The sequence below is a fragment of the Scyliorhinus torazame genome, chromosome 2 (assembly GCF_047496885.1).
Source record: "Scyliorhinus torazame isolate Kashiwa2021f chromosome 2, sScyTor2.1, whole genome shotgun sequence".
Taxonomy (NCBI): Eukaryota; Metazoa; Chordata; class Chondrichthyes; order Carcharhiniformes; family Scyliorhinidae; genus Scyliorhinus; species Scyliorhinus torazame.
Window position 1 is genome coordinate 241,471,217 of NC_092708.1, and position 20,404 is coordinate 241,491,620.

The following is a 20,404-nucleotide window of genomic DNA, read 5'->3' on the forward strand; positions in this document are numbered from 1 at the left end:
AGTCAGACAGTACGGGAATTGAACCTGCACTGTTGACATTGCTCTGCATCACAAAACAACCATCCAGCCAACTAAGATAACCAACCCTCTAAAGCCAGAGATATTTATAATCTATTCACAAACTTGTATAAAACCCAGTCTTTGTTCATTTAGAGAATAGAAGAACCTCCCCATATGAATCCTGTTGAATATTTTGCCAAAGCTTTTTAATTCTTGGAATACTGGAAGTCCCTTGCAGCATTCAAAATACTGTACTTGTGTTTTCTGTAAGCTCTCAAAAGAGTTCTTGTACATATTCTGAGTAGAATTCCTTACTTATTACTTGTATATTATCAGTGTTTACATATATATATATACATGTGTGTGTATGTCTACCCATGTGTAGTGTGCGTATGTCTACCCATGCGTAGTGTGCATATGTCTATCCATGCGTAATGTGCGTATGTCTATCCATGCGTAGTGTGCGTATGTCTATCCATGCGTAGTGTGTGTATGTCTACCCATGCGTAGTGTGCATATGTCTATCCATGCGTAATGTGCGTATGTCTATCCATGCGTAGTGTGCGTATGCCTACCCATGCGTAGTGTGCGTATGCCTACCCATGCGTAGTGTGCGTATGTCTACCCATGTGTAGTGTGCACATATCCATCTATGTGTCATGCGCATGTATCTACCCATGAGTACTGTGCGTATGTCTACCCATGCATATATTTGGACAATGTTTGGCTCAGGATCCAACAACTTGCATTTTTATGCACCTTTAATGCAGAAGGCCATCCCAAGTTGTTTGACAGAGGCATCAAGAAATGGATACCAAGTCAAAAGATGGGATATTAGGCTGGGTAATTAAAAATGTGGGTGAAGAATTTGTTCTTGTTTTGCAGGGTGGTAGAGTCGAGGAACATCGAGAGCAGAGAACCGGCGGGTAGTGGGAGTGAGCATTGTAAAGCTGGCGGAGATGTACGTTCGGTTGCTCAGCATATCAAAATTCATGGATGTTTCATCCATGATGCTGGTGTGGCATAATGGGTTTTTTAAGCATTCTGATGATGAGCAGCACCAGCATCCCAGGTTCAATTCCTGCTTGGGTCGCTGTCTGCGCGGAGTCTGCACGTTCTCCCGGTGTCTGCGTAGGTTTCCTCCGGATACTCAGGTTTCCTCCCACAAGTCCCGAAAGACACACTGTTAGGTAATTTGGACATTCTGAATTCTCCCTCAGTGTACCCGAACAGGTGCCGGAATGTGGCGACTTGGGGATTTGCACAGTAACTTCATTGCAGTGTTAATGTAAGCCTACTTGTGACAATAAAGATTATTATTATTAAAATTACTAGAAACCAGTCATTTTGGCACCGCAGTCTTTTGGTTGTCTCTGAGCAATCTTGGTCTTCTGCCGCAACACTAGACTGATTTGTTGCATAAAGCGGCTAGACCAACTAGCTATTGGTCTGAAATCTTTGCAGGACTCAGGGTTTGATTTGGCGCAATTAAGTGCATATTTATACATTGTATTTCTGGTGTCAATATAACCATTCCGATGATTTTCAAGGAATATATGCTCCTCATGATAAGCTCAGTCCCTGACCCTTGTTCTCATGGTGCATTAGGCCTTCGGCATCTTCCTTGGGGTGGATTCCTCTGCTTTCTAATTCTCATACCTATTTTTCACTAATACCGGAGTCCTTGCTGCCGCACAGTTAGTTGACAAGTTAATAACTATTACGACTTTTAACTTTGTACTTCATTCCTTTTACTGGAGGACCTATTTCTGTTCATTACTCAGCATGTCATGAGTGGTCTGCGCTTGTGGGTATAATGACACAGAGGAGGCTGACGGTGAACGTAAGATAGATTTCATAGAATTTACAGTGCAGAAGGAGGCCATTCGGCCCATCGAGTCTGCACCGGCTCTTGGAAAGAGCACCCTACCCAAGGCCCACACCTCCACCCTATCCCCATAACCCAGTAACCCCATCCAACACCAAGGGCAATTTTGGACACTAAGGGCAATTTATCATGGCCAATCCACCTAACCTGCACATCTTTGGACTGTGGGAGGAAACCGGAGCACCTGGAGGAAACCTACGCACACACTGGGAGAATGTGCAGACTCCGCACAGACAGTGACCCAAGCCGGGAATCGAACCTGGGACGCTGGAGCTGTGAAGCAATTGTGCTATCCACAATGCTACCGTGCTAAAGTGTAGATCACTTTATTCACAAGTGATCTACATTACGCAGCATCTCACTCCCAGTGCAATCCTAGCTGGGAAGATGTATCTCCACAGACCCTGATCTGGGCCTGCTTTTAACTCTTATCGAGCCCCAGGTGGTAGGCCGCTGTTCCCTACATGGGGAGCTCGTAACCCACAAACCCCATGGGGAGATCAATGAAGGTTTCCCCGTGGTCCGCATGGAGGTTAGGAAGGTGGGCCCATCGTAAACTACCACATATCATCTTCATGACAGAGTCCATATCACTGGCTTGATTCCATGCATCAATTTACAGTATAAGATCAGTAAAACATGCATTTCTGAAGTGAAAAATTGAGGCTGACTACTGGTGTGAGTATCGCATTTCCCTGCTGCAAAGGTGGGGAGGGGGGCAACTTATTTGCCAATTCTAGGCAAAATCATGATTTTTGGTGCATATAAAATGGGATTGTATGCCATGATATTGGAGGGGAGTTGGTGACAAAGTGGCAATGACCTGGACTATTAATCCAGAGGGCCAGTTTAATACTTTGGGGATACGGGTTCAAATCCAACCATGGTAGCTGGTAGAATATAAATTAAATTCCGAGTTAATTCAAAGCTAGCCTCAGTGATCATCATCGATTGTTGTTAACAACCCATCTTGTTCATTAATGCCCTTTAGGGAAGGAAGTCTGCCATCCTTGCTTGGTCTGGCTTACATATGACTCCAGACCCACAGCAATTTAATTGACTCTTATAATACTCTTTATTGTCACAAGTAGGCTTACATTAACACTGCAATGAAGTTACTGTGAAAAGTCCCTAGTCGCCACATTCCAGCACCTGTTTGGGTACACTGAGGGAGGATTCAGAATGTCTAAATTACCTTACAGCACGTCTTTCAGGACTTGTGGGAGGAAACCAGAGCACCCGGAGGAAACCCACACAAACATGGGGAGAACGTGCAGACTCTGCACAGACACTGACCCAAGCCAGGAATCGAATCTGGAACCCTGGCGCTATGAAGCAACAGTGCTAACCACTGTGCTACTGTGCCACCTGGTAAATGCCCTACTTATTGCAGCAATTGGGAAGGGCTTAAGATGCTGGCACTGCCCAGCATCCCACATCCCATGAAAGAATATTTTTTTAAAAATTAGATTATCTTTTTCCAGAAATACTTGAAAAGTGACCGTTCCCAAACCTTCAGGACCAGAAAAGTTTAAATGCAATAAATAATAAACACAGTGCGGTCTCAGTTATTTGGGCTTTGAAGAGTATATTACCAGAGCTTGGGAGTACAATTTGGACATCTCGCTACCAGGATGTTGTCCAATAGTCCGATGAAAATTTATGTTGCTCTTCCAATGTGCAGCCTATCTCAATTGTAACAGGGCAGTCAATTTTCATTGTTTCTTAGGAATCTTCTTTTCCATTTTTACGGGTGAAGTCAATGTCTGAACATATTTTTTTAATTAAAAGTGCTTAAGAAATGAAAGTGGTGCCAATTCTCGAAACCAGCACTTCCCCTGTATAACTGTTAAAATTGCAGTGAGTTCACGTCCCTTTAATATGTTACTGATGCTACAGCTTATTGCAGTTCCCCTGGGAATTCAATTTATGAATACTTTGAATCTAGTTTGGGTGATGACCAGCTCAGTAAAGAAAGCACGGTCTGCTTTGGCTAGCTTTCAGTACAGATGCTTTACACATTCATGCATAATGTTAGCCAAAGCAGGGGATTTATCAATGGGCACATTGTATGGCATATGCAAGCAACAGCAGTTTGTACACTGAAGCGTGTTTGCTGGTTGGCGGATGTCATGTCAAAGTTACAAGCCAGGGAAATGCTTTCTTCATAAATTGTACTTACTCAAAAACTCAAAAGCTCACAAAATGGTTCTTTTTTTAAAAAACTTAAATATTCCCTAGTAAAATGGCTAATATAATCCTGCCCCACATAATTTGCTCTTACTCAGAAGTTCAGCATGCAATTTAATTGGAGCACTTTGTAACCCTATAATTAATATGTCCAAATAACTGAGAACTGCAAAGACATATAGACACAGCATGTGATTAGTAGCTGTCATGGAAGATGAGCTGGGAACTTTGGTGGCGGTGATAGGTTCGGGTGGGGGGGAGAAGAGCAGCAGGACTCTGAAAACTGCTTCACAGGGGAACTTCATCCAAGCTGAAATGATAAAAGGGAGAGGAAAAAACCTATTTTGTTTTTCCACAAACTTGTTAAATAATCGTGGAAACTGCAAAACTATTCTATGCGCTGGCGCTAGATACCTCATTGCTATGCCGCACCTGCTAGAGGAATTTGACATTCGTAAAGAAATTGCCTTGTGTATATATAAGGCCCTGTATGCCGCACCGCAAATAAATAGTATGATCTTCAGTGAATGTAGGTTAAATTCTCATGACCTACCTTTTGAACCTTTTGTCACTTCTCCATTTTCCAAACCCACATCTGTTTGGCTCCAGATTTCCACATTAACCATATCCAAGTGAAATGCCACATGCCAAATAGCTAAATATGTGCAGTATTGGGCAGTTTCTTCCCCCTTATAAGCAAAAGCATTCTTCACACTTGAGTTACAACCTTTGTTCTATGTTTTAGATATTTATCCTGTATAGCTATTAAACAAAATTGGCCTGATTGATGGCTTGTCCACAATAGCCTGTAAAAGCAAGTTTAAAAATAAGTCCATTCAGTGAAAGATGTTTATTATATTATCGTACAACTTGAACATGTACAGCTAGGCAAGGCTCTGTGCAAAGGATGAGCTCTTATTGCAGAGAAGTGCTGTACTCAGTAGTCAACTGACACTTCCACAGGCTGCTGCAGAGTGCCTCCAAGTGACCAATTGAAAGGCATAGCAAACTTACGTACCACATGCAACCTTGTCAGGGATAATGGCCGATTCAAGAAGGATGCCGTGGTGAGTAAGGGAGAGTTTTTTAAAAAATATATATTATATTCAAGTTTTTTGGCCAAACATAACAATACGTAGTGTTTCTTTTACACAAAAATGAAGCAATATAAATAACCGTGGCCCGTTTTAAACAAATAAATAAGTAATATATAAATAAAAACAAAAAACAAAACTAAATGGCAACTGCCTTGTCCAAAATAAATACTCTCCAAAAATACAATCCAATATACAATTACATATACCAAATACCTATACATATACAATAACATCCCTGAGAGTCCGTCCGATTCCTCCCCCCCCCCCCCCCAACCCCACCCCCCTGGGTTGCTGCTGTTATCTACTTCTTTTCCATTCCCTCTATCCTTCTGTGAGGTCGTCGACGAACGGTTGCCACCGCCTGGTGAACCCCTGAGCCGAACCCCTTAACACGAACTTAATCCGTTCTAACTTTATGAACCCTGCCATATCGTTTATCCAGGTCTCCACCCCCGGGGGTTTGGCTTCCTTCCACATTAACAATATCCTGCGCCGGGCTACAAGGGACGCAAAGGCCAACACGTCAGCCTCTCTCGCCTCCTGCACTCCCGGCTCTTCTGCAACCCCAAATATAGCCAACCCCCAGCTTGGTTCGACCCGGACCCCCACCACCTTCGAAAGCACCTTTGCCACCCCCACCCAGAACCCCTGTAGTGCCGGGCATGACCAGAGAGAGTTTTTTAAAGATGCTCTGGATACCTATATTGACACCATGATAGGGAGGAAAATAAGCTGTCAAGAGGAAGTGGAGTCTGCAGGAGATGTAGATAGGCTAAATAAATGGGCAAAAAATTTGGCAGATGGAGTATAATGTGGGAAAATGTGAACTTGTCCACATTGCCTGCACAGTGGCACGTTGGGTAGCACTGCTGCCTCACAGCGCCAGGAACCTTAGTTCAATTCTGGCCTTGGGTGACTGTGTGGAGTTTGCACGTTCTCCCCCGTGTCTGCATGGGTTTCCTCCGGGGGCTCCTATTTCCTCCCACAGTCCAAAGATGTGCAGGGTAAGTGGACTGGCCAAGCTAAAATTGTCCCTTAGTGTCGAGAGATGTGCCGGTTAGGTGGGGTTGCAGGAATAGGGCTGGGGAATGGGCCTGGGCAGGGTGCTATGCAGTCTATGCAGTCGCGATGGGCCGAATGACCTCCCCCTGCACTATGGACTAGAAAAGCAGTATAGTATTTAAATGGAGAGGTTGCAGAACTTGGTGGCACAGAGATCTGGGTGTCCTGGTACATGAATCACAAAATGTTCGCGTGCAATTGCAGCACGTTATCAGGAAGGCAAATGAAATGGTGGTGTTTATTGCAAGGGGAATGGAATATAAAAGTAGAGGTGTTTCACTGTAGCTGTATGGTGAGACCATATCAGGAATATTGAGTACAGTTTTAGCTCCTTGTTTGAAAAACTATATAATTGCATCAGAAGCAGTGCCCAGAAGGTTCATTCGACTCAGCATGTCTATAGGGATTTTCCTACAAAGAAATGTTGGACTTCTACCCATTGGAGTTGAGAAGCATGAAGGGATGATTTGATTAAAGCATATAAGATCCTTAGGGGACTTGATAGGCTACATATCAGAAGGCTGTTTCCTCTTGTGGGGCAGACCAGAACTAGGGGATACAGTTTAAGAATAAGAGGACCCTTTGAAGATAGGGATGAGGAGAATTTGCTTCTCCAGGAAGCTTGAAGCATGGATTGTTGAATTTATTCAAGGCTGAGTTAGTTAGATTTTTGAAAGACAAGGGAGTCGTGGGTTATGGGGGACAGACAGGAAAGTGGAGCTGTGAACACAATCCGATCGGGCATGTCGTGTTGGGTTTTCCCATCCTGAAACAGGGCAAACCCGCATTCAAATTATTTACCAGAAGCATGAAGCCACAGGATTTCATGGTTTTAAACAAGTTATTTCACTGTACTAGAGCAAAACAAAGCAAACATGAACGGCCGTTGGGATTCTCTTTTCCTGCTGGCACCGCACTCCTGCCCATCCGTTTCCCAGTGGAGTGGGCAGCTTCAATGGGAAATCGCATTTACAAGAGGTGGGAATAGAGAATTCCACCGTCAGCGAATGGCGCATTGCCTAGAAACACACGGCTGGGTGACCGGAGAATCCCGCTCACTATCTTAATTACTGGTATCGCTACTCGTTATCACCTATACTCTAAAACCCAAAAGTTAAACAGAAAATAACAGGCCATTTGAGTATAAACAATAAATTACACATTAAATGGTAGATACAACTAAGACAAATCTTATATATTGGCATAGTCAGCACATAGGTCATCAAACTCAGTCACAAAATCTTCAAAATTATCCCTTCCTCATGAAGAATTTCAGCTCCTCTCCTTCTAGGAGCTTGGCTGATCCCTCGCTGACAATAGCACAGAACCAATCTGAATTCCACAGCCTTCAGAAAAATTGGCACATGTCTGCAGATTTTTATGAACCCGGTCTGAATGCTGCAGATTCATTGATGTACTCATTAATGAACAGAAACAAAAACTTATTCTCAGCTTCTGGATCTACACTTTGTCATCTTCAGCCTGCCTGTACTACACCACTGGAATCTTCAACCTCCATTGAGCTTGGATTGATCTGCCTCCTTTCATTATTTGAACCAGTTTCAGTCTCCCCAGAAGTTTTGGTTTCCAATTTCTGTTTTCGTTTTAATTTCCTTGGAAACTGGGAGGGTCAGTTTCCTTCTCATTTTCTCCTTTTTCATTTTGTCTTGTCAGATAGGGTCCATCTCAAAAAATACAAGCTTTGAACCAGAGATTCCTTCATAACATGACGTGAAAATGAAACAAAAGTCACCATAGACCCCGAGGATCAGAGGCTGCTCTCTCCTGTTTTTTGAGAGAGAGAGCTGACTGTTGGTGATTTAACCTGAGGGTCACCATGCCTCAGGCAAGGGGCAAGGTTAAGGATGTGGGGCCTTCATGGATAATCTCAGGTGGTACAGGAATTGAACCTGTACAGTTTGCATTGCTCTGCGTCATAAACCAGCCACATAGCCTGCTGAGTTAACCAAGATAATCTCATTCTGCATGCTTGGCTGAGCTCCAAACCATATTTATTGATTGAGCTCAGCAAGGATCATTAATACTGCTGTCAAGGGGACTGAGTTTATTTATCTTGACAATTTTGTGACAGTTATATTTTTTGAAGTGGTTTTTAAATAACTGTTTATATTTGCACTTTTATAAATATCTCAAAAATTTCTCAATTATTATAGGGTTAACAGTTCGGTTCATTGTGGATACTGGGTGAGTGTGCATAAGGGGTATCGGGCAATTGGAGAATGGGAAAATGGATATGAGAGATACAGTGTGGGTGAGTGGACATGGAAGTGAGGGGAAACAGAGTGTTGGTTAAGAGTTATGGGGTGTGAGGAAGGGGATAAGAATTTTGGGTAGAGTATGCTTGGTGGATGAGGGGGTAGGGTGTGAGGGCTAGGAGTCTGATGTTTCAGTGAACGGAGGTGGGTCTTCAAACCTGTCCATCTTGACATCCGCCTTTGCCCAACTTCTGGAGGTGGCAGCCCTGGCTCCAGCCCATACCAACTGTGTGGGGTGAAAAAAGAGTGGGCGGGCATTGGTACTCGAGGCAGGATCAAGCATCAGGAAATGGCCCACCTCCTGGCATTCCGCCTCAAAGGGGGAAACCTTAGCTCATTATGTCCCATTTTCCAAGTGCACACCTAGTGAATAGTGGCTGTGCTTGACATTAACGGTATCAACAGAAACCACTATAGATTTCAGGATGTTATATGAACTTGTGTATCTACACACTTTAAAAACCAGCAACCCCAGGGCTGAGTCCGTGCTGGATTTTGGAACTTGCTGGTTTTTGGGTTGCGTCAAGGGGCGTTTGGGCCACTCAGAGTGCAGGAAAAGACAACCTAAAAAGCCAATGACTGCTCACCATAGCCAGTAAGTTATTTTACTCCTCAATTACTATTACAAATTCATGCATGGTAGCTTTTTAAAAATGTCCAGATTTCAGACCTCACCAGATTTTGGATAGCTAGGTTTGAGACATTATTATACCTGTAATATTAACTTGGTGAATTGCACGTAGTGTTAATTTGGAGACAGGAAGAGGGGAAACCAGATTTAATGGTACTTGGATGCTGTTGAAAAGACGTGAGATTTTAAGTTAATTTGCTGAAAGTTTCTAGGAGCTTAAAGGTTTATATAACATTCCCCCCATTAATATAACATTTGGGGTTCTGTGAATCTAATCAGTTGGAAAATTGCACATTTAGATCATTTAAAGATATTTGGGTAACATTTCCTCACCATTGTGACAGCAACTTCCTCTAACCATTCCGGCATTACGCCTTTCCATTATTTCAATCTCAATATAGATGGTGTTTGATTGACAACTGGAAGCCAGATCCTGCTTAAGCTTATCATAATTTATCTAAACAAATGTTGTAAAATGACTCATGAAAATACAGGATAATTTAGTTATCCTGGGCTGGATTCTCCTTGCCCTGGGCCGGGCCGGAGAATCCCCGCGACCGGTCCACGCCGCCCTGACGGTGGCACGGGATTCAATGCAGAGCGGAGAATTGCCGCCGTTGGCGTGACGCCGGTCGCGGGTGTGTCTACGCGGCCGGCCCGCCGATTCTCGGCCCGGGATGGGCCGAGCGGCCGTCGTGGAAACGCTGAGTCCCGCCGGCGCCGACCACACCTGCTCTCAGCCGGCAGGGACTCAGCGTGGAAGGGTCGGGTGGTGGTCTGTGGGGGGGGGGGGGGGGGGAGGAGGGGGGCTTCGGCCCCGGGGGGAGGGGGGGGGGCATTCAATGCGGCCTGGCCCGCGATCGAGGCCCACCGATCGGCGGGCCGGCCTCTCTGGCTGGGGGACTCATTTCCTACGTGCCGGCCCCTGTAGCCCTGCGCTATGGGGCCGGTGCGTTGAAGGAAGCCATTGCGCATGCGTGGGTTGGCGCCGGCGCCACTGCGCATGTGCTGACCCGCGGTGCTCAGTTCACGCTGGGATCGGCATCTGGAGCGGTGTGAACCACTCCAGTGCCGTGTTGGACCCCTGTAGGGGCCAGAATTAGTCCTGTGGGCGGCCATTCACGCCGTCGTAAAACGCGACGGCGATTACGGCGGCGTGGACACTCTGCCATGGGGTGAGAGAATCCCGCCCCCTATCTGTTGCTGATTGTGAGTGTGTTCTGTAACTTTCCTCATTCTGCCCAGTATATGCCTGTAGCTGGTTATGAGATAAATGTTCTCTTGACTCCAGTAGTCAGATCTTATCCCTGCCTCTATTAATTTGTGTAATCATTCAACTTATTAAAGTTGATGGGTAGGTTGCTGACTTCCTTGGACAAAATAACACACGGCAGGTTTTAAAACCTGACCACTCTGAAACAATTTCCCCACATGTCTTGAAAGGCACTGAACATTTTCTGTACTTTCCTCACCCTGTTGTGCATCTGTCTTCTTATCAGAATTCTTCTTCTTTTTCATTGTCTTGGCTAAATTTCCTCAATGTACATGAAGTGGTTCTGGAATCCTGTTCCTTTTCTGCCTTGATACAGTCAAGATCATTGCCTCTTTGCCACTTGCCTTTCTAAACCGACTTAAAATGTGCTAATTCCAAATTTTAGTCCAATGATCAGTGGGCTGCACTGCCATAAGCTGCCACCATCCATTCGATTTTTCTGTCTATAGTGACCACAACAAGCAGGATTTAGAAGTCATAATTCAAAACGTGATTTAACGTGCAAAAAAGATTCCCATTTTGAGCAGATATAGTTAGGGTCTTTCTTGGAGCCTGCAGCGTCAAGAACGACCCCACTATCAAATGGGACTCTGTTGTTTGTTCTGGCCTCTGTTGGGAAAGCCCTGCCAAAGCCGTTTTTAAACCCCCAATCACTCAACCCCCCTGCAAACACCCCCCCATGGCCTCCGGGCCCCCCAACGCCCTAACATCCTTTTAGGGAGTCTTGAGGGCAGGGCACTCTGGGCCCGATCCCTGGCGCAGTCAACCTGGCACCTTGGCACTGCCAGGGTGCCAAGGTGGCTGTGCCAAGGTGCCAGGCTGGCAATGCCAAGGTGCCCAGGTGCCAGCTGGAGTGCCAGGGTATCACCCTGCCCAGAGCCCGACCATCTGGGGGCCTCTGATAGCATGGGATACGCTCCCAGGTGTCATTACACCTGGTCCATGTTTGTGTGGACCACTGCTAAACAGTGCATGGCCAGGTGCAGACGGTCGTTCCACGCCCAAGGGAGAATTGGGCGGCAACATATTTAAATGAGCCTAATGGCCACTTGAGTATATTGATCTCGTTAGATTTCGCAAGGCGTTCCGAGTGATGCAAATCTTGCAAGAGGCATCTCGTGAGATTTGATGATGCCTTGTTGCATCATCAAATCGGGGATACAAGATCCTTGAATCATGCCCCTGATCTGGGAATAATTGATGCGATTAGGAAGGTGCTTGCCATAATCTTCAGTGAGATTCTCACAATATTCCTGATTTTCTTTTAATTCTTCGATGCAATGTGAGCATTGCTAGCAAGGCCAGCATTTGTTGTCCATCCCTCATTGCCCTTAAACTGAGTGGCTTGCTTGGCCACCTCAGAGGGCAGTTTAAGCATCAACTACATAACTGTGCATCCAGAGTCACTTATAAGTCACAGATAAGGAAGTCAGATTTATTACCCTAAAGTGCATTAGTGAACCAAATGGGGGTGGTGTGGGGGTGGTGTGGATTATTCATTCCTGCAATGCTGCAAACTACATTGATTATCCTGGGAGGATGGAATGTGCCACTGGCCACTACCTGTGCGATGTTCCTCAATGATATCAATGGGAATTGGCTGAAGCGGCGCTACTCAAACAAATTTCATCCCCTCCCCACAGCCTTAACCAACAACCTCTTGTCAAAATTGCTGAGTTAATCCTGATTTGGATACTTTCATAACCTAACTTTATTTTGTTGTCACACAGTAATTATGCAGCAGTTTAAGTATTAACCAGGCCTTCAGATTTGTAACCCAACCATTGGTAGTTGTAATTCTGGGGGGGGGAGACGACAAAACAGTGATTATTTTACTGGTTCAAAATCATTTCATTCTATTAATAGATTCCAACATGTGCTTAATTTTACATGTTGGCATTAACACTATCCACTACAGTCACATCAACTCCAGGTGCATATTCTGTCCTATCAGTAATTTCTTGCTAGTTTTATTTAATCTGAGAAGTTGCTTTTGTGAATCTGATGCATGGCCAAAAGTGCATTTATATGTATTTAATTCTGTGAATTTATCTTATTTTTGCCTGTGTGAGTGTCTATGTGAGTGCCTGTGGGCCATATATTATGGTAGGGTAAACAGCTCACCCCCCCCCCCCCCCACCCAACCTTCATCCCATGCCCATCGAAAGCAGTTAAAAAATAATAACATTAAAAAATATTGAATTAAAAGCTAGTCTCATGAAGGTGACCCTGAAACTCTCCTTGATTGTCATAAAAGTTGTTCGCAAAGGAAGTCTGCCGTCCTTACCTGGTTTGGCCTACATGTGACGCCAGAACCACAGCAATGTAGCTGCCCCTCTGAAATAGCCGAGTTAGCCACTCAGTTGCAGCAATTGGAGATGGGTAGCAAATGCTGACCTGCTCAGTGACACCCACATCCCATAAAAGGATGTGACCTAACAGCCACAATTGCAAACTTTATAAACATGTGAATAAGAAACATTGGGCATTTACCTTTGGTAAATTAGAAATTCATCAAACCATCTCTGCTTTGCCTCCCATTGCTTCTTCCAGCCTGTCACTCTCATTGAGGCCATGCTTTGTGTATTCTCACATTGCTGCATCTCGGTTCTATTGATTATGGCTCCCATTGATCATTCTCCCACTTAAATTAAAATTAAATTAATCTTTATTGTCACAAGTAGGCTTACATCAACACTGCAATGAAGTTACTGTGAAAATCCCCTAATCGCCACATTCCGGTGCCTTTTCGGGTACACGGAGGGAGAATTCAGAATGTCCAAATTACCTAACAGCACAGCACGCCTTTCGGGACTTGTGGGAGGAAACTGGAGCACTCGGAGGAAACCCACGCAGACATGGGGAGAACGTGCAGACTCCGCACAGGCAGTGGCCTAAGCCAGGTATCGAACCCTGATGCTGTGAAGCTACAGTGCTAACCACTGTGCTACTGTGCTGCCTTTCTGCAGGTCTACCAAATTTCGTCCCCTTTTATAGTTCCTTTTTTTTAAATTCTCCTTTTTCACGTTTTCTCCCACATTTACACCCATCAACAATAAACAATAATCAACAAGATATGTCAATCCCCATAATAACAACGATCCCATCCGCCCACCAATCCCCAACCCGCCTGTTTACATAAACAAATGACAAAAAGGAATCAGGGATTACCCGTAGTCACCCTTAATCTACACGGCTCTCCACCCACCAACCCCACCCCCCAACCAACGCCATCCAGCCTCTAAGAGAGTACCGTACATGATAACCCAAAGTTGTACTCCCCCCCCCCCCCCCCCCCCCCCCCCCCCCCCAAGCCTCCAGCTCCTCCCGTCCAATGCCTCTTGTAAAACTCCTCCTCCCAACCTCAGTTCCCTCCCCCAACCTCGGTTCCCTCCCTCCAACTTTCCACCCCGGCTAGACCACTCGGACCCCGTTCTGTCAGGCTCCGATGGCCACAGCCCCTCTCCCACCTCACTCCCATTCACTGGCCGGCTTAAACCGGCCAGCGTGGAGGCCCCCACCCGGGTCCCTTTCCCCCTTGCCCGGCCTTAGGAAAGCCCAAAGATCCCCTTTTAGCACACAAACCCCGCATATCCACCTACACCCCAAAGAGCCCTCCTTTCGAGTGAACGTCCCGTCCCTTCCCTTGTCCAAATATATGCAACATTGGCTCCTTTAGCCTCTACACCTGCGCGCAGTGATACAAAACAAAAGAAGAAAATACAGTCATGAGGTTACATCGGCACATGACCATTCCTCAATTTGTCAGTTCTGCCACAGTCCTTCTGCTTTCGCAAACTCCTCCGCTGCTTCCGCCGTTCCAAAATAAAAGTCCCTGAGCTTGTAAGTCACCCTCAGCTTCGCTGGATATACAATGCCGCACTGCACCTTGCCAATGTACAGTGCCCTCTTCACCCGGTTGAAGGCAGCCCGCCTCTTTGCCAGCTCCACCGTAAAGTCCTGGTATACACGTATACCAGCTCCAGCCCACTGCACCACCCGCTTCTGTTTGGCCCAGCTCAGGACCTTCTCCTTCACACTGTACCTACGGAAGCACAGAGTCACTGCCCTTGGCGGCTCACTCGCCTTTGGTACAGGCCTCCACGACCGATGAGCCCGATCCAGTTCATATCGGGAGGGGTCCTCCCCCTCCCCCAGTAGTTTTGCCAGCATCGCGGCAAAATACTCAGTCGGCTTCGGTCCTTGAACTCCTTCGGGCAGCCCCACGACCCTCAAATTCTGTTGCCTGGATCTGTTTTCCAGATCTTCCATTTTTCCTCGCAGATTCTTGTTCGTGTCCATCACCTTCCGCATCTCCTTCCCCATCGAGGCAAGTTGATCACCGTGCTGCAATACCGTCTCCTCCACTTCCTTCAGCGCCTCCCCTTGCTCTTGCACCTCCGCCACTGCACTCGCCACCGCCGTCTTCGCCGGGGAAACCGCCTCCTCCACCAGCACATTCAAAACCTCCCTGATCTCCTTCCTCACCATCTCCATACATTTCTCAATCTGCGCCAACTGCTTTAGGAATTCCGCAGCCATCACCTTAGTTAGTTCTTCAGCCGTAAGCACTGCGGCCTCCCCGGTGCTCCAGCCTCCATTTTCATTGTTGACCCCGCGGTGACCTTTCCCCTCTCCAACGGACTTTCAGCCGCTTTTTTCCCGGCCGTTTTTTTGGTGATTTTCGACATCCTTCTTCTCCTTGCGCTTGCGCTATCTCCCGACTTTTACTGCCGTCGCTGGCCCTAGGACCGGGCGTTACTCCCCGAAAATGCCGTTCCCGAATGGGAGCCCTCCAATGTGTGGCTGCCTCCCGCCCGCCGTCACCGGAAGTCCCCCTTTTATAGTTTCTATGTATGCTTGAAGTGCTGACCTCTGTACTTCAGAATTTTCCCATCTTCCACAGCTGACAAAGTAGCTCGCAGGCAGGTTTATGCTTGCCAAATCCTCCTTTGATTCTTTCAAGCTGATCGCCACATTTTCCACACCAATTTTTCCAGGATTTTAATTTTGGAAGAATGATGTTTTTTTTTAAATGGATCCAATTATTTAACCATGTCCCTGCGTTATTTATATCTGGCTATTTTTATTGCGCCTGACTCTTTCAACCTTGTCTTTTGTCTTGCTCGACTTTCTTTTACGGTGCTGCCACATTGCACATACAGTCAAGCCTTCCCATCTCTTCACCTACAGCCCTATCCTTGTGCTGTTATACATCCAAATATCCAAAAAGTGCAACTTGGAAGATACAAGAGTAAGAAAGTATTGATGGTGAAGATAAACTATTAAGTATGAAACTAAATGCAAATCCTTTTTTAGATGGTTCTTATATTTGCAGAACACATTACATATTCTAGTAACTAACCCAAGTCAAAGCAGTTGAAACAAGGTGTTTTGTCTTGGGTTGTGGATGTTGCTGGCTGGGCCACGCTAATTGCCCCTTGAACTGAATGGTGTACCATTTCCGAGGGCATTTAAGAGTCACCTGAGCTGGATCCTACAGGTTCAGGCGGCAGATTTCCTTCCTTTTTTTAAAATTTAGAGTGCCCAATTCATTTTTTCCAATTAAGGGCAATTTAGTGTGGCCAATCCCCCTACCCTGCACATTTTTGGGTTGTGGGGGAAAAACCCACGCAAGCGCGGGGAAAATGTGCAAACTCCACACGGACAGTGACCCAGAGCCAGGATTGAACCTGGGACCTCGGTGCCGTGAGGCAGCCATGCCAACCACTGTGCCACCGTGCTGCCCTGCAGCTTTCCTTCCCTAAAGGTCATTAGTGAACCAGATGAGTTTTTGCAACAATGGTTTTGTGATCATCACTGGACTTTTAGTTCCACATTTTTATTTGATTCAATCCTAGGTTCCCAGATATATACCCTGGGGCAACTAATCTGGTTACAATACCGCTACACCATCACCTCTGTTCTGCTTCTTGAGTGTTGTTGGAACTGCACTCATCCAGGGGAATTAAGAGTATTCCATCCTGAATTGAGCCATTTGACTCGAGCTATTGCAGACGGTTGAGTTGTCCACTGACATTCTGACCAATAAAGCTCTTGTGAGGCTGCCTCTTTGCTTACTCTTCATCGTCCCATCTGAGTTTTGTGCCATTGAACTTCTAATTAAGGCTGACACCAGACCAGAGGACAGTACTGAGGGACTGCACTTCCAGCAATTTGTTTCTTAGAAAAGACATTAAGCTGAGACCCTGCCTACACTCTTGGATAGATGCAAAAGATCCCATAGTGTCTAAATCAGTACTTAACCCTCAACCAACATCACTAAAACAAATTCTCATCTCATTGCCCTTTGTGGAATTCGGCTATGTGCAAATTGCCTGCTGTGTTTCCTACGTCACAGCAGGAAGTATGCTTGAAAATATTGGTTTGGTTGTGAAATACTTTGGGATGTCATTTGTTGGGAAAGGTGCTGATATAAATGCAAGTCCTGCCTTTCTTTTATAGCTGAAAGACATTGTTGGCCTCATGTTGAAGGCAACAGATGACTAATTCCTGGCACAATTCTAATATTGAAAGTGTACAACTAGAAAGATGGGATGGTGAGGTGGAATTACATGTATGTGCTTCAAATGAGCCAATTACTTGACAGTGACTACTTCATGGACACAGATACAGTGCTTGTACATTACTAAGCTTGTAATGCCCATGTGTTTTTGCGGGAGAGGTGTTTTCCCTTTTGAATTTGGTTCCTTCATTGACAGCTGGCAGACTATTACAGTCCAGAGAAGGAAACGGTTAACATTAATTGAACAGATTTGCAAAAGCAGTGCTGTTCAATAACTTCATGTCAGAAAAGACTGCAGCCCGTGTAGGAATGTTCCTTTAAGGCATAGTTGCTAGAGTTCAAATTCAAATGGATTTAAGATGCAAATCTTCCAAAGAATGTATGCTCTCTAACTTTCTCCTTATTTGAACTTGTGTCTCGGCAAATTTGAGAAATCCAAAATAGTGTGCTGGCCTTTTTACACAAATGCACAGAGTTCTGTGCACAGTATTAGTTCCACATGGCCAAAGGAATAGGTTCTTATTGCTGCTTCAGTTAATTAAATAAGTAAAGTAATTGTCTAAATTGGATTAGGTCAACATTATATTGCGATTATAAAAAATAACTGAACAATCTCCTTAATTTTGCCTGAAGCATATTGTGTAAACTTGTTTTCAGCGTATATGTGAATTTAATACAGGGAAAATGTATGACCATTTTTCAATGCCTTGTAGGTTACTTGTGACCGTTTTTGTTGTGACTATCCCAGGATAGCACCAGATCTGCTTATCAGAAACTTCCTTTTACATTATGTATAACCTAATTCCCTGCATTGCTCAAAGTCAAAAAATTAAACTAATAATCAGCCAGAGAGTTGAGTTTAAATACTTTCCTTCCTTTCTCTAAAACTTGGTTTTAAATCCAGCCCAAACTCTTGGAATGAAAGTCTTCTGTGACATTCATGAATAAGATTGCGTTCTAAGGAAGAACGAATGGGCAGCATAAAACTGTCCCAAGCTCGGCAGCAGTTGTGGAATGGAAATTGTTGTATTGTCGATGTGCATTTACATGGGGTAAAAGCACAATTTAACAAATCTACTTTTATGCTGAAGCCAAGCGGTGCATCATGCCACCACCCCTCTCATTTAAGACCTCGCTCTTTTGAGTCATCTCTTCTAGTTACTCTTTCTTAAGCTCAGTGTCAAATTTTGTCTGATTACATTCCTCAGAAACACTAATGCTTGTTTACCTACATTAAAGAACATAGAAACATGAAAAATAGGAGCAGGAGGAGGCCTTTCAGCCCTGCAAGCCTGCCCCACCATTCAATATGATCATGACTGATCATCCAACTCGATAGCTTGATCCCACCCAAGTGCTGTATCTAACGGCTTCTTTAAAACATACAGAGCTGGATTCTCTGCTGTCGGGGTCCTCCATTATACCGGCAGTGTGCCCATGCCCGGGATTTGGGGCTGCTCACAATGGGAAACCCCATTGGTTGGCTGGAGGGATGAAGAATCCCGCCAACAAATGTTTTGGCCACAGCTGTTTTCTGTGATGGTGAATTCCACAGGCTGACCACTCTCTGGATGAAGAAATTTTTCCTAATCTCTTTCCTAAACAGTCTACCCTGTGTCCTCAGACTGTGACCCCTGGTTATGGACACCCCCACCATCGAGAACATCCTTCTATGTCTAGTTCTGTTCGAATTGTATAGGTTTTTATAAGATCCCCTTCATTCTTCTGAACTGCAGTGAATGTGATGTATATAAGTTTCCTGAGGGTGTTAGCATGTGGGTGCAAAAATGGAACCAGGTCTCATCTCCCAGCCAGGAAATCTTCCCCTAAATGAACACAGCACCTCGCTAATATTTGAAACTAAATTTCAGCGCCTGAACGCAATACACTGACCACTCAACAATAACTTGCTCTTATATAGCACTTTTAGCATGTTAAGAGATATCAAGGCACTTCAAAGACGCATTATCCCAAAAAAATTGACACCAAGGCATGGATGATTGTGTTGTAACAGGTCAAAAAAAAAGTCCTTCAGAAGAAAATGGAGAGGTGAAGAAGTTTAGGGAACAAATTTCAGAGCTTGAGAGCCTAAGCAGCCAAGGCAAACAAGGCTATGGACCAAGTGCTGGAAATGGGATTAGAATACTTAGGTGGTTGTTTTTGGCTGGTCCAAACGTAATGGCTGAAAGGCCTTTTCTGTGCTGTAAACACCTCTATGACTCTATGAACGCCCTGCTGACCATGGTGAATTGATTGGAGATATGCAGCAGGAATGGGAAGGTGTTTACAGATATCAGAGGGCTTTGAGGGCTGGAGGAGGTTATTTAGATATGAAGGTCCTGGGGGGAATTGAAAGGATATAAACTGAAAATCTAGGCAGTACCGGACTGAGGCCAATGCCGCCAATGACAGCTGAACAGTTACGATACTGTCAGCTGAAGAGTTTTGGATGAGCTCAAGGTTCCGGAGAGTGAAAAAGTGGGAGATTGGTCAGGGAAGCTTTGGAACAGGTGAGTCTAACAGGAAGCAAAATGTGGATGAGGTTTCAGCAACATTTAAGATGGGGTGTGGCGGAGATGGAAACTGTTACATAGTATAAATTAGTTGGGCTCAGTAATAGGAGTAGGACGCTCAACTTGGTGATGCAGAATGCCGAGTTTCTGAAGTCTCTGGCTCGGACAGTGGTCATGAAGAAAGATGGATACGTTGATTCAGAAATTAAGCTTGTGCTGGGACAAATTTCCATGCAGACTGTAGCTGAAACAACTTGCTGCATGTTCAATACTGGATATCACACAATTAGTGTGACAAATTAGAGGGGTCCCTTAACTCCAATATGTACTTTTTAAAAAAAATTCCAATTAAAGGGCAAATTAGCGTGGCCAATCCACCTACCAGGCACATCTTTTGGCTTGTGGGGGTTGAGACCCACGTGGACACGGGGAAAATGTGCAAACGCTATACGGACAGTGACCCGCGGCCGGGATTCAGCCCGGGTCCTGGGTGCCGTGATACAGCAGTGCTAACTACTGCGCCACAGTGCCACCACTCCAGTACTATGTGTCACAAATATTCCTTTCCAAAGTTCATAAGTTATTAAAGTTGTAAAGGTTCAAGTAGTTTTTTAAAAAGCCAATCAATTCATCTGTATAATTTAGCTTTCTTTAGGATTGTGATCACCTTGAACACCACTTCAAGGTGTTGTAGTGAGTTTCAGAGATGAGACAGTTGTATATATGCCCTTAATTCTAAAATCCAATGTGTTGGCATGTTAGTTGCTGAGTTGATGTTACCCGTCCTTCAGAGGTCCGATACAAACCTTTTATGTTACAAAAATGGGAGGAGTAGATTATTTCAATAGTTCAAATAACCGTGGTCCTCAAAATGGTAAATGCTGTATATGTTACTGATATATTTTTATCTGAATTGACACTTTGCCTCGGTCTAAGTTAATGGTATGT

General features: G+C 45.0%; 1 protein-coding gene across 2 annotated transcripts in view; it reads left to right on the plus strand.

Moving 5' to 3' along the window:
* The window catches only part of LOC140396830 (cysteine-rich motor neuron 1 protein-like), a 419,037-nt gene that overhangs the window by 241,066 nt on the left and 157,567 nt on the right, over positions 1-20,404 (plus strand). The gene's annotated exons all lie outside the window — the stretch shown is intronic.